Source organism: Salmo trutta, chromosome 39 (genome assembly GCF_901001165.1).
Source record: "Salmo trutta chromosome 39, fSalTru1.1, whole genome shotgun sequence".
Classification (NCBI taxonomy): domain Eukaryota; kingdom Metazoa; phylum Chordata; class Actinopteri; order Salmoniformes; family Salmonidae; genus Salmo; species Salmo trutta.
The window spans coordinates 13873132-13885527 of record NC_042995.1 but is presented as its reverse complement, the minus strand read 5'-3'; the positions used below and the strand labels follow the sequence as shown (position 1 = coordinate 13885527).

General features: G+C 42.6%; 1 protein-coding gene across 4 annotated transcripts in view; it reads left to right on the top strand.

Annotated features, from left to right (window-relative positions):
• LOC115179856 (beta-1,3-galactosyltransferase 1-like) overlaps positions 1 to 12396 on the top strand; it is a 122725-nt gene that overhangs the window by 64417 nt on the left and 45912 nt on the right. For all 4 annotated transcript variants that reach the window (XR_003873006.1, XM_029741711.1, XM_029741710.1 and 1 more), the window contains exon 2: positions 3899 to 3953. The gene's annotated coding sequence lies outside the window, so the exon portion shown is untranslated. The remainder of the gene's footprint in view (positions 1 to 3898; positions 3954 to 12396) is intronic.

The window sequence follows — 12396 nt, the reverse complement described above, 5'->3', positions numbered from 1 at the left end:
TCATCAACAGAGAAAGGGGGAACTCAATTTGATACGGGAGAATTTCATTTGACCTTTTATGCAGTAAGTGGGTCTGAGTGAGAACTGCACATACATCAATAGATTCTCAACCTTCCAGAAGTGTCGATGGTTAATGCAGCAACATTTCCGCAGAATACTGATCAGATGTTGGCTCTCCGCTTCCACCATATCAACATGAATTTGGCTCGAATTGTATGCAGTTTGGATGAGTGAAGCCACATCTGTTCTTTCTTTGGCCACCTTGTTCATTTTTATGACTGCACAGTGGAGGCTGTTCACAATATCAGGTTTTACTTGTAACAAAAAAATATATGCTTTTTAATTTACTTCTGTTGTCCTCCAGGAGTTGCTGAATCGCCTCTCTACTTCAGTTTGGTCCTCAATTCATACACCTTGGTTGGAGAGCGAGTGTGATCCCTGTGATCCCTTGCCTTTGCACAATATCACTGTAGTCGTAAAATAGAAATAATATTGTTATAATAGGTAAGGCAACATGCAACTTCTAAGTGCATTTATTCTGCAGAGTATACAAATGTCTCGTGTCTTCCCTGTGTATTTTTTCACTCTCTGTCCGTCTGTAAGATGGCGCTGGAGCAGAAGGCAGACGTTTTACGCGTCCCCAACCGATTGTGTTTTTTTGTTCGTTTACCTGCGTTGTTCGTAACTTCTTTTTTCACTCTTTTTGTACATAATGTTGCCGCTACCGTCTCTTATGACCGAAAATAACTTCTAGACATCAGGACTGCGATTACTCACCACGGACTAGCAGAAACCTTTTTCTTCTTTCACGACTCTGATGAACCCGAGGCGGAGGATATACGGCTCCCTCGGGAACAGGCGCCAACCCCAGTGATCTGCGTGAAGAGGAGGCGGAGAGAGGCTGGAGAGCGGGCTGCCTTCTGAGAAGTTGGAGGCGATCTGATAGATCCCCACTTCCCGCAATTCTGCTAGAAAAAACATGCAATCTTTGGACAATAAAATGGACGAGTTACTGGGAAGATTAAACTACCAACGGGACATTAAAATCTGTAACATCTTATGCTTCACGGAGTCGTGGCTGAAGGACGACAATATCAACATACATCTGGCGGGTTATACGATGTACCGGCAGGATAGAACAGCAGCTTCTGGTAAGACAAGGGGCGGTGGTCTATGTATTTTTGTAAACAACAGCTTGCGCACGATATCTAAGGAAGTCTTGAGCTATTGCTCGCCTGAGGTAGAGTTTATCATGATAAGCTGCAGACCACACTACCTACCGAGAGAGTTTTCATCTACAGTGGGGGGGAAAAAGTATTTGATCCCCTGCTGATTTTGTATGTTTGCCCACTGATAAAGAAAGGATCAGTCTATAATTTTAATGGTAGGTTTATTTGAACAGTGAGAGACAGAATAACAACCAAAACATCCAGAAAAACGCATGTCAAAAATGTTATAAATTGATTTGCATTTTAATGAGGGAAATAAGTATTTGACCTCCTCTCAATCAGAAAGATTTCTGGCTCCCAGGTGTCTTTTATACAGGTAACGAGCTGAGATTAGGAGCACACTCTTAACCTGTCTGGGATAGGGGGCAGTATTTTCACGGACGGATAAAAAACGTACCCGATTTAAACTGGTTACTACTCTTGCCCAGAAATGAGAATATGCATATTATTATTAGATTTGGATAGAAAACACTCTAAAGTTTCTAAAACTGTTTGAATGGTGTCTATGAGTATAACAGAACTCATATGGCAGGCAAAAACCTGAGAAGATTCCAAGCAGGAAGTGGCCTTTCTGCGAATTTGTAGTCCTTCTGTTGCTTGTCTATCGAAACTACAGTATCTGAGCTGTTACGTGACACTTTCTAAGGCTTCCATTGGCTCTCTAAAGCCTTCAGAAACTGGATTGACGCGTCTCCTGTCTCTGGGCAGATAACAGCAGCACAGTTTGACAGTCTATAATTTTAATGGTAGGTTTATTTGAACAATGAGAGACAGAATAACAACAACAAAAATCCAGAAAAACGCATGTCAAAAATGTTATAAAGTGATTTGCATTTTAATGAGGGAAATAAATAAATACTTTTTTCCCTCACTGTACTTCTATGCTCGCTTCGAGGCAAATAACACTGAAACATGCATGAGAACACCAGCTGTACCGGAAGACTGACTGTGTGATCACGCTCTCGGCAGCCGATGTGAGTTAGACCTTTAGACAGGTCAACATTCACAAGGCCAGACGGATTACCAGGACGTGTACTGCGAGCATGCGCTGACCAACTAGCAAGTGTCTTCACTGACATTTTCAACCTCTCCCTGTCTGAGTCTGTAATACTAACATGTTTCAAGCAGACCACCATGGTGCCTGTGCCCAAGAACACTAAGGTAACCTGCCTAAATGACTACCGACCCGTAGCACTCACGTCTGTAGCCATGAAGTGCTTTGAAAGGTTGGTTATGGCTCACATCAACACTATCATCCCAGAAACCCTAGACCCACTCCAATTTGCATACCGCCCCAACAGATCCACAGATGATGCAGTCTCTATTGCACTCCACACTGCCCTTTCCCACCTTGACAAAAGGAACAACTATGTGAGAATGCTCATTGACTACAGCTCAGCGTTCAACACCATAGTGCCCTCAAAGCTCATCAATAAGCTAAGGACCCTGGGACTAAACACCTCCCTCTGCAACTGGATCCTGGACTTCCTGACGGGCCACCCCCAGGTGGTAAGGGTAGGTAACGACACATCCGCCACGCTGATCCTCAACCCAGGGGCCCCTCAGGGGTGCGTGCTCAGCCTCCTCCTGTACTCCCTGTTCACACATGACTGCACGGCCAGGCACGACTCCAACACCATCATTAAATTTGCCGATGACACAATAGTGGCAGGCCTGATCACCGACAACAACGAGACAGCCTATAGGGAGGAGGTCAGAGACCTGGCCGTGTGGTGCCAGGACAACAACCTCTCCCTCAACGTTATCAAGACAAAGGAGATGATTGTGGACTACAGGAAAAAGAAGACCGAGCATGCCCCCATTCTAATCGACAGGGCTGCAGTGAAGCAGGTTGAGAGCTTCAAGTTCTTTGGTATCCACATCACTAACAAACTGACATGGTCCAAGCACACAATGACAGTCGTGAAGAGGGCACGACAAAACCTTTTCCCCCTCAGGAGACTGAAAAGATTTGGCATGGGTCCTCAGATCCTCAAAAGGTTCTACAGCTGCACCATCGAGAGCATCCTGGCTGGTTGCATCACTGCCTGGTATGGCAACTGCTCGGCCTTCGACCACAAGGCACTACAGAGGGTAGTGCGAACCCTCAAGCTTCCTGCCATCCAGGACCTCTAGACCTCTATACCCCCCACCCCTCCCCTCTCCACACCACTGCCACTCCCAGTTGTCATCTATGCATAGTCACTTTAATTAACTCTACCTACATGTACATACTACCTCAACTAACCGGTGCCCCCGCACATTGACTCTTTACCGACACCCCCTGTATATATTGTTGTTTTTTACTGCTTCTGTTTAATTTCTTGTTACCTTTATCTCTTATTCTTATCCGTATTTTTTGAAACTGCACTGTTGGTTCGGGTCTCGTAAGTAAGCATTTCACTGTAAGGTTGTATTCAGCATTTCACTGTAAGAGCTACACCTGTTGTATTCGGCGCATGTGACTAATACCATTTGATTTGATTTGATTTGATGACTCGTTTTACTCTCTTTCTCTCTCTCATGATTCACCTCTCTTTCTCTCACTCCCTCTCATCAAATATCCCTCATTCTTCTCTTCTCTTTGCTCTCTCTCATTCTAACAACTCCCTTTCTTTCTCCTCCTTTCTCATCACCACTCACCTTGCTGTCTTATCTTCTGTTTGCAGAGATGGAGTGAAGAGGAAAGAGCCTAACGTTAAGGGCAGGAGCCAGCTGTGTGAGGTAAGGAATGACTCAGTGTTTTCTATTATCAAACCCTTTCTGCTGGTTTGGCCCCTCTGTTTCTCTGTCTAATCACATCATTCATAACTGATATAAAGAACCAACATTGTATTTGACTCACTATGCTGCCTGTACTGTACTAAAACATCCCAGTATTTGGCAGCATACAATATAACATTGCAACAGAAGGCCCCAGAATATATATGAAAACACACAGTACAGCACTGTTGTCAATTTACCTGTAATAACCTAGCTATAACCTACCTGTAATAACCTTGACTGTTACAATGTTTCAAAGCTGCTTTTCGATCTACTTGTAGCAGCCTAGCTACTGTAGCTAACAGCTTGTCAATCTACTTGTAGCAGCCTAGCTACTGTAGCTAACACCTTGTCAATCTAACTGTAGCAGCCTAGCTAGCTAACACCTTGTCAATCTACCTGTAACAGTCTAGCTAGCTAACACGTTGTCAACCTACCTGTAGTAGCCTAGCTAGCTAACACCTTGTCAACCTACCTGTAGTAGCCTAGCTAGCTAACACCTTGTCAATCTACCTGTAGCAGCCTACAGTAGCTAGCTAACACCTTGTCAATCTAACTCTAGCAGCCTAGCTAGCTAACACATTGACATATAGTGTTACATAATGGCTGCTATGTAATGTGATTGGGAGGAAAAACTATATACAATCCTATGCTAAGCTACGAGGGGTTCTTAGCCTTGTGCTGACCTTCAGCTTTTGTTTTAGTGAATCAGTGCTTGCATCCTAAATGTCACCTTATTCCCTATATAGTACACCACTTTTGACAAGGGCTCATAGGGCTATGGTCAAAAGTAGTGCACTATATAGGAAATAGGGTGCCATTTGGAATACAAGCAGTGTGTTGCAGGTAGAAAGGTCATCCATGTTCCATGCTGTAGAGTAAAGCTGAGAGGTATGTTGCAGCCTCCATCATTAGTGCTGGCTAACAACAGGGCAAGAGGCGCCTGCCTACCTACCTACTGCTTCAGCCCACTCACATAATTACAGCTGAACACCTTGGCGATACAAGGAGTGAATCATTCTGTCAATCTGCATACGATTGACATTTCTACCTCTGAGTAGGCTATCGTATGTCAATGAGCTCAGGGATAATTCCACCACCTCCACTGCTACCACTGCTACGTGCTACTGCTGTACAACTAACTGCTATACTACTTCAGTACTAATACGACTAACACTACTTATTATGATAATAATATGGGTAGAACTGATCAGAATTTGTGGTCATCATTCTACTTACACTGAACTATAATGTTTTATTGAAGACACCGAGTAAATCAGAAATGTACACAGCTTCAGCTACCATTTCTAGAGATCAATTTCTAATAGAGGAGTATGTATAAAAGGCCTACGTCTTTTTGTGAGACTGTGTTGAACTCGTCGCTTCACCCTGTGTTCTGTGAAAAGTGGGAGGCTGGGTTAGTCAAACCCGTCTCTGCTTTCGTAGACGCCCATGTTGTCTTGGCACAGTCTAATTACCAAAGGCAAACAGCACAGAGAACTTTCAAGAGCTGCCTGCCGCGTTACGTGAGTGCAGATATGATTGGGAAGCAACAGCAGAAGAGTTCCTAGATACAGTGTGGCGAAGGCCGGTCATGAGTGAAAGCCAGGAGTGCAGTGATCACAGAATGGGACATAAAAAAGGTCTGAAATCCAGTCAGTGATGCATAGCCTATGTCTGGGAAAGAAAAACCACCACGGCCCACTTTTGAACCCGCCCGAACAGGTCCACGGCTAGTCCAAGCGGGAGTCATATCGAGTTCAACATGAAGATGTCAGACATTTAAAAGAAATCAATTTCGCTCAATTTATCTAAGGCTTTCATTTATGATGTTGTTCAGTGCCAGACCCTTGTAAATATTCCCACCCATGCTCTAGGCTAATTATCTGAAAAGCCAGAGGATCGGTGCGGGTTTTTCCGCGAGGAAGGGAAACTGTACAAAGACAGTGTTAGGCTACCTATGAATAATGCACACATCATTAGAGCAGGTTTTAGTAAAGTCCCTGGTCTGACACAGATTCTAACACAGTCTATATTGTGAATAATGGATGTGTGTGAGCTAAGAAAATGTGCCAGATAAACCCAATCTGTTATGATTAGTTTGTGCGGTATAAATTTGATTCTCATTGGGTAGAACTATAATGCAAAAACAAGCATTTCACTAATCTAGCTTGAAGTTGCAGATTTTTCGTTGACTTGCAACCTGACAAGAGTCGGATGATAACATCACAGAACAGTATGCCTCAGGACTGTGTGTAGCAATGCACTTAGCATAATTAAATCAATCATAAACTAATATTGGTCGTAAGCATCCTCTGAAATATTCAAATAGGAATTTTCCTTGTCCTTTCCCATGCAAATCATCCCAAATATGTTCAGTTTACACTACTGTATATATGTCAATTCAACTGAAGCAGTAAGGCACCGTATAGTGCTCTGCTAATTGAATGGTCTTCGGTGGGGATCTGACTCAATTTCTCTAGACTCCATAATCATTTATCAATGACACCTCAGCAGGTGCTTCATCATGTCTCCAGACCAATTTTTCCATCGTCCTCCCTATGAATACATTATGTTTCCAGCCCATACATCTTCCTGGCCCGTCCTTGCGCGTGGACTGAGTAGAGTAGAGTATTACTTTATTAATCCCATCTAGGGGACAAAAGTAGTGTACTATATAGGGAATAGGGTGCCATAACGTATAAGGACAGGAAACAATGACAGACACACAACCAAACACAACACATATCAAGACACATGAAGGCACCTGCACCTTAGCGTCCGCAGAAGAACAGTCGGATTCAAGTGCTGTTTTCCATCCCACCCTGGAGGAAAAAACAGCAAGAATACTGTTCACAAAAGGAATACATCATAAAACAGTTCATCAATTATACTCGTTAAAAAGCCTCATGTCTTTGGGTAAAAATGTCTAAACCTCGCTGTGGAACTTCTGGGCAGGATGGACCTGCTACTGAAGCTGCTCCTGAAGCTGCTCCTGTGTTGCATTAGAGTGCTGCGGAGTGGGTGGGTGTCATTGTCCATGATCATGTGTGTTTTTGCTTGCAGCTTTTTTATGAACATGTCCTGCATTGATTACAGGCTGCAGCCAATTGTAGCACTGGCTTTCCTGATGATTTTGTCAAGCTTGTTTATATCCTCCTTGGCTAAATTATCTTTCCAGCACACAGTGGCATAGCTTACTATACTCACCACGACACTGCTGTAGAACATGGAACATGCAAAGCATTTTGTCACAGACGTTAAAAGATCTAAGCTTCCTTAAAAAGTACAGTTTGGATTGGGCTTTTTTGTAGATGCTGTGGGAGTTCACCTTCCAGTTCAGTTTGTTTCCACAATTACACCCAAGTACTTGTAAGCGTCAATAGTACCAATCTCTTCACCATTAATAAAAATAGGATTAAAACCATCTTTATTTTTCCTCAAATCTACCACTATCTCCTTGGTCTTCAGCACATTCATTGGCCTCACACCCTTACACAAAAGACATAGTTGTATCCATGTGATTAGCATCGGGGTACGTCCAAAATGTCACCCTTTTCCCTATATAGTGCACTAATTTTGACCTGGTCAAAGGTAGTGCACTATACAGGGAATATGGTGCAATTTTACATGCACCCAATGCCACTCCACAAGGTGAATTATATCTGGAATAGATATGCAATCTGTGTTTTTGGCAATCAGTGTTTCCGAGTGTATTTTTTTTTTATTATTATTTTTATTTCAGCAGGGAGTCACCATTGAGACCGGGGTCTCTTTCACAAGGGAACCCTGCATATACACAATATATACAAAAGTATGTGGACACCCCTTCAAATTAGTGGATTCAGCTATTTCAGCCACACCCGTTGCTGGCAGGTGTATAAAATCGAGTACACAGCCATGCAATCTCCATAGACCAACATTTGCATTAGAATGGCCTTACTGAAGAGCTCTGTGACTTTCAACGTGGCACTGTTCAAGGATGCCACCTTTCCAACAAGTCAGTTTGTCAAATTTCTGCCCTGTTAGAGCTGTCCCTGTCAACTGTAAGTACTGTTATTGTGAAGTGGAAATGTCTAGGAGCAACAACGGCTCAGCTGCGAAGTGGTAGGCCACACAAGCTCACAGAACGGGACCGCCGAGTGCTGAAGTGCGTAGCGCATAAAAATCGTCTGTCCTCGGTTGCAACCCTCCCTAACAAGTTCCAAACTGCCTCTGGAAGCAACGTCAGCACAAGAACCATGTTTTTCATGGTTTGGGCTAGGCCCCTTATTTCCAGTGAAGGGAAATCTTAATGCTACAGCATACAATGACATTCTAGATTATTCTGTGCTTCCAACTTTGTGGCAACAGTTTGGAGAAGGCTCTTTCCTGTGCACAAAGCGAGGTCCATACAGAAACACCAGAACATCTAATTGTAATGTATTTTGTAGTTGGTTCCAGCAATGAGGTGCTTTAAAGCTAAATGCAGATTTATCGAGTTTGGTCGACACCTGAGGAACCTCAAGAGTTAAGCAACCTTGTGAACTGGTTTGGTATCATGTTTTTATATTTTAATAGCGAAGTTAGGAAAGTTGAAAGCTTGTGTAGTAGAGCTTTGTAAAAATTGCATCCTATTCCCTATAGTGCACTACTTATAGCGAATAGGGTAAAGTAGTGCACACTATAGGGGACATAGTGGGTGCCACTTCAGACACAGTGATGGTCTGTGGTTTGTAAACTCCATACACTATAGCAGTACAAAGCTTCCTGGATGGTAAAATAGCCAACTGCAGCCAATCTTCTGTGATTATTGGTGAATGGATGCTAAGCTAATGGAGTCGTTGGATCCTACTCTGAAATTAACAGCCACTCTCCCACAGAGCCCTGTGCGTTTTAATTAATTAGTCGATAGTCGCTAATCAATCAGACCTGAATTACAGAGGGAAATTAGAAGGATACACCCCAAATGCCGACCTCTGAGGAAAATCCATTCTGGCATGTATAGTGAGGGAGGGAGGGAGTGAGGGAGGGAGGGAGGGAGGGGGGATGCTGTTTCTACTACAGCTGTGTAGGAAAGCTGTTTCCCTAACATGTTAAGGATGCGTCCGAGGATTAGCATTGAGAATCAATAGGAAATGCTAAATGACCGAAGCAAGTCTGACTCAACATATAGTGTTCGTATGTGACAGTAAAACACATTAGAATTTTTTTCCTCTCTGAAAAAAGAAGTCATGGAATGATCTTAGTAAGGGTTGTTGTGGTGAATGTGGGTGATGCCATCCAACCTGGCATCCACCCATTTGTTGTAGGGAAAAGTACCACTGAGTGGATTTCTCTAGCACCACATTCCTGATAAAGGTTCCCTTATAGTAGTGTAGGCATGCAAAGCAAGCATCTGCTGCCTGCCACTCTATTGAAGTGCAAAAATTAACACATGCACACATACACACACTTACACACACATGCAAACACACACCAACTAAAAATGACCAATAAAACTATTGAGTGGTACTGGGTGACATGATTCTATTTTCCAGTCTATATGTAGTTACTGTGGAGGGGAAACAACAGCTAAGAACACTTTTAATCTCAGATCAATGGAGCATGGCTGTAATTGGGATAACGCAACATACCAGGGTGGGAAACAGGCATTTGAGAAGATTACGCTGTGTCAGATTAAATGACACAGTGCACAGGTTTCATTAGTCTAGCGTGAAGCGCTTCTCTTCAGTTCCAGGGGGTATAAACACACAAACCCACTGCTCCTGAGATAGAGGGGCAGGAATGTGGGGATGTGATATTCAATCAAATCCGTTCTCGGGTTTATGGGGGAAACAAAACAAAAAACAAATGATAATTGATTTGATATTGGATTAAATTCATATGACCCTTTCCTAGGGGACTCAAAGTGCTGTGTACTGCAGATTACGCTGTATGCAATGGGAGAAATTCAAACAACCACTTAAGATATGAAGGCTAGATAATGGAATCATAGCTAATAGGGTTAAAACTTGTCTCCGCTGTACAGTAGCTTGAACCTTTTTTACTGTAACCCACAAAAGCAATTGTAAAGTTGAGTTGAGCTTTAGAGTCCCAAGGTCTAAAACTAGGGTCAGCCGCAAAGAAAGGTTTGAAATCATCAGCTTAGTCTGATTACACAGATCGAGGAAAATACATGTTTTCAGACGCATAATGACATTTCGCAAAAATAGTGTATAGCATTCACAACTGTAAATTCTCTTCACCATGCTTCGCTTTGTGTAGAGATTGTTTTGTAGTCTGTGAAAGCTTGGATGGTATAGGTCTTATAGCTCTCAGAAGAACAATAAATACCTTTTAGTGTTGTGTCTACAGAGTAGCTTTAATAGGGTAAACCCTGAAGCTGTTTTCTGGATCTGTAATGTATACTGCTCAGTCAAGTGTTTCTGTCCAGTTGATTTGTTGTTTTTAGGTGATAGAAATATCGGATTTTGGGGTGGAACTATAGAGTGTAAAATGCCTGTACTTGATAGTTCAAGCACGTCCATCAGGTCGCTTCATACTGTAAGTGCTGCATCTTTGGCAATACAGTGTGCTGGACCTATTAAAGGGAAATCAATAAGCAAATAAAACAGGATCGTTTTAAGATTATTTCCTTTTTTTCCCTCTTTTGACTTTTCTATCCACTTCCCTGTTTTATGTTCACGTAGTCCAACTCCTAGTATCCTTTGCGTACTGAAAGAGTGAGCACCCCTTTCACTAGACCGACCTTTGATGAGGTGAACTTCAGTAGATGAACAGACAAACGCTGCCTCAGTTAAAGTACAGCACATAAAATACTATTCTGTAGTTCAATGCACCCTCAAGTCCAGGTCAGGAGCAAGAACACAATAAACCAGTATTGTGATGCCCAGTGAAATTAACACAGGTTTCAAGATGATGTTTCGAAACCTAATTTATCATGTCCTCCTTCCTGTTCAGTTGGTCCTCCCTGTATGAGAGGGTAAACGTGAGGCATACCTCTATTCCCGACATCCACTCAGAACCAATTTTTTGCGGGAATATCACAAATTGCTGCTTTGTCTTCGAACAAAGACAACATTCATTTTATCATTTGATGTTTTAACCTGGCAGTATTACTACCAGTAATCAGAGAAAACTATATGTATATATCTTCTTAACAGTTTGACCAATGGGAGCCTGCTGTTTAGAGGGGCTGTTAACTTTTAAAGTGCTTTTCGATGGTCTTCAGGAGTTGATGTGAGCCACAGTTTTATCAGAACAGATTTTGTTCTGGGAGTATAGAAGTGGGAGTATAGAAGCCTTGTGTTGGGGTGCTGTGTGGTGGCAGATCACTGTGTGTTGGTGTGGGTTTAAATTGAGGACTGTGTGTTGGTGTGGGTTTATATTGAGGACTGTGTGTTGGTGTGGGTTTAAATTGAGGACTGTGTGTTGGTGTGGGTTTATATTGAGGACTGTGTGTTGGTGTGGGTTTACATTGAGGACTGTGTTTGGTGTGGGTTTATATTGAGGACTCTGTGTTGGTGTGGGTTTATATTGAGGACTGTGTGTTGGTGTGGGTTTATATTGAGGACTGTGTGTTGGTGTAGGTTTATATTGAGGACTGTGTGTTGGTGTGGGTTTATATTGAGGACTGTGTGTTGGTGTGGGTTTATATTGAGGACTGTGTGTTGGTGTTGGTTTATATTGAGGACTGTGTGTTGGTGTGGGTTTACATTGAGGTCTGTGTTTGGTGTGGGTTTATATTGAGGACTGTGTTTGGTGTGGGTTTATATTGAGGACTGTGTGTTGGTGTGGGTTTATATTGAGGACTGTGTTTGGTGTGGGTTTATATTGAGGACTGTGTTTGGTGTGGGTTTATATTGAGGACTGTGTTTGGTGTGGGTTTATATTGAGGACTGTGTTTGGTGTGGGTTTATATTGAGGACTGTGTGTTGGTGTGGGTTTATATTGAGGACTGTGTTTGGTGTGGGTTTATATTGAGGACTGTGTTTGGTGTGGGTTTATATTGAGGACTGTGTTTGGTGTGGGTTTATATTGAGGACTGTGTTTGGTGTGGGTTTATATTGAGGACTGTGTGTTGGTGTGGGTTTATATTGAGGACTGTGTTTGGTGTGGGTTTATATTGAGGACTGTGTTTGGTGTGGGTTTATATTGAGGACTGTGTGTTGGTGTGGGTTTATATTGAGGACTGTGTTTGGTGTGGGTTTATATTGAGGACTGTGTTTGGTGTGGGTTTATATTGAGGACTGTGTGTTGGTGTGGGTTTATATTGAGGACTGTGTGTTTGGTGTGGGTTTATATTGAGGACTGTGTTTGGTGTGGGTTTATATTGAGGACTGTGTTTGGTGTGGGTTTATATTGAGGCCAGTGTTTGGTATCCGTTTGGTATCTGTTTGGTATCTGTTGTAACAATATTGAT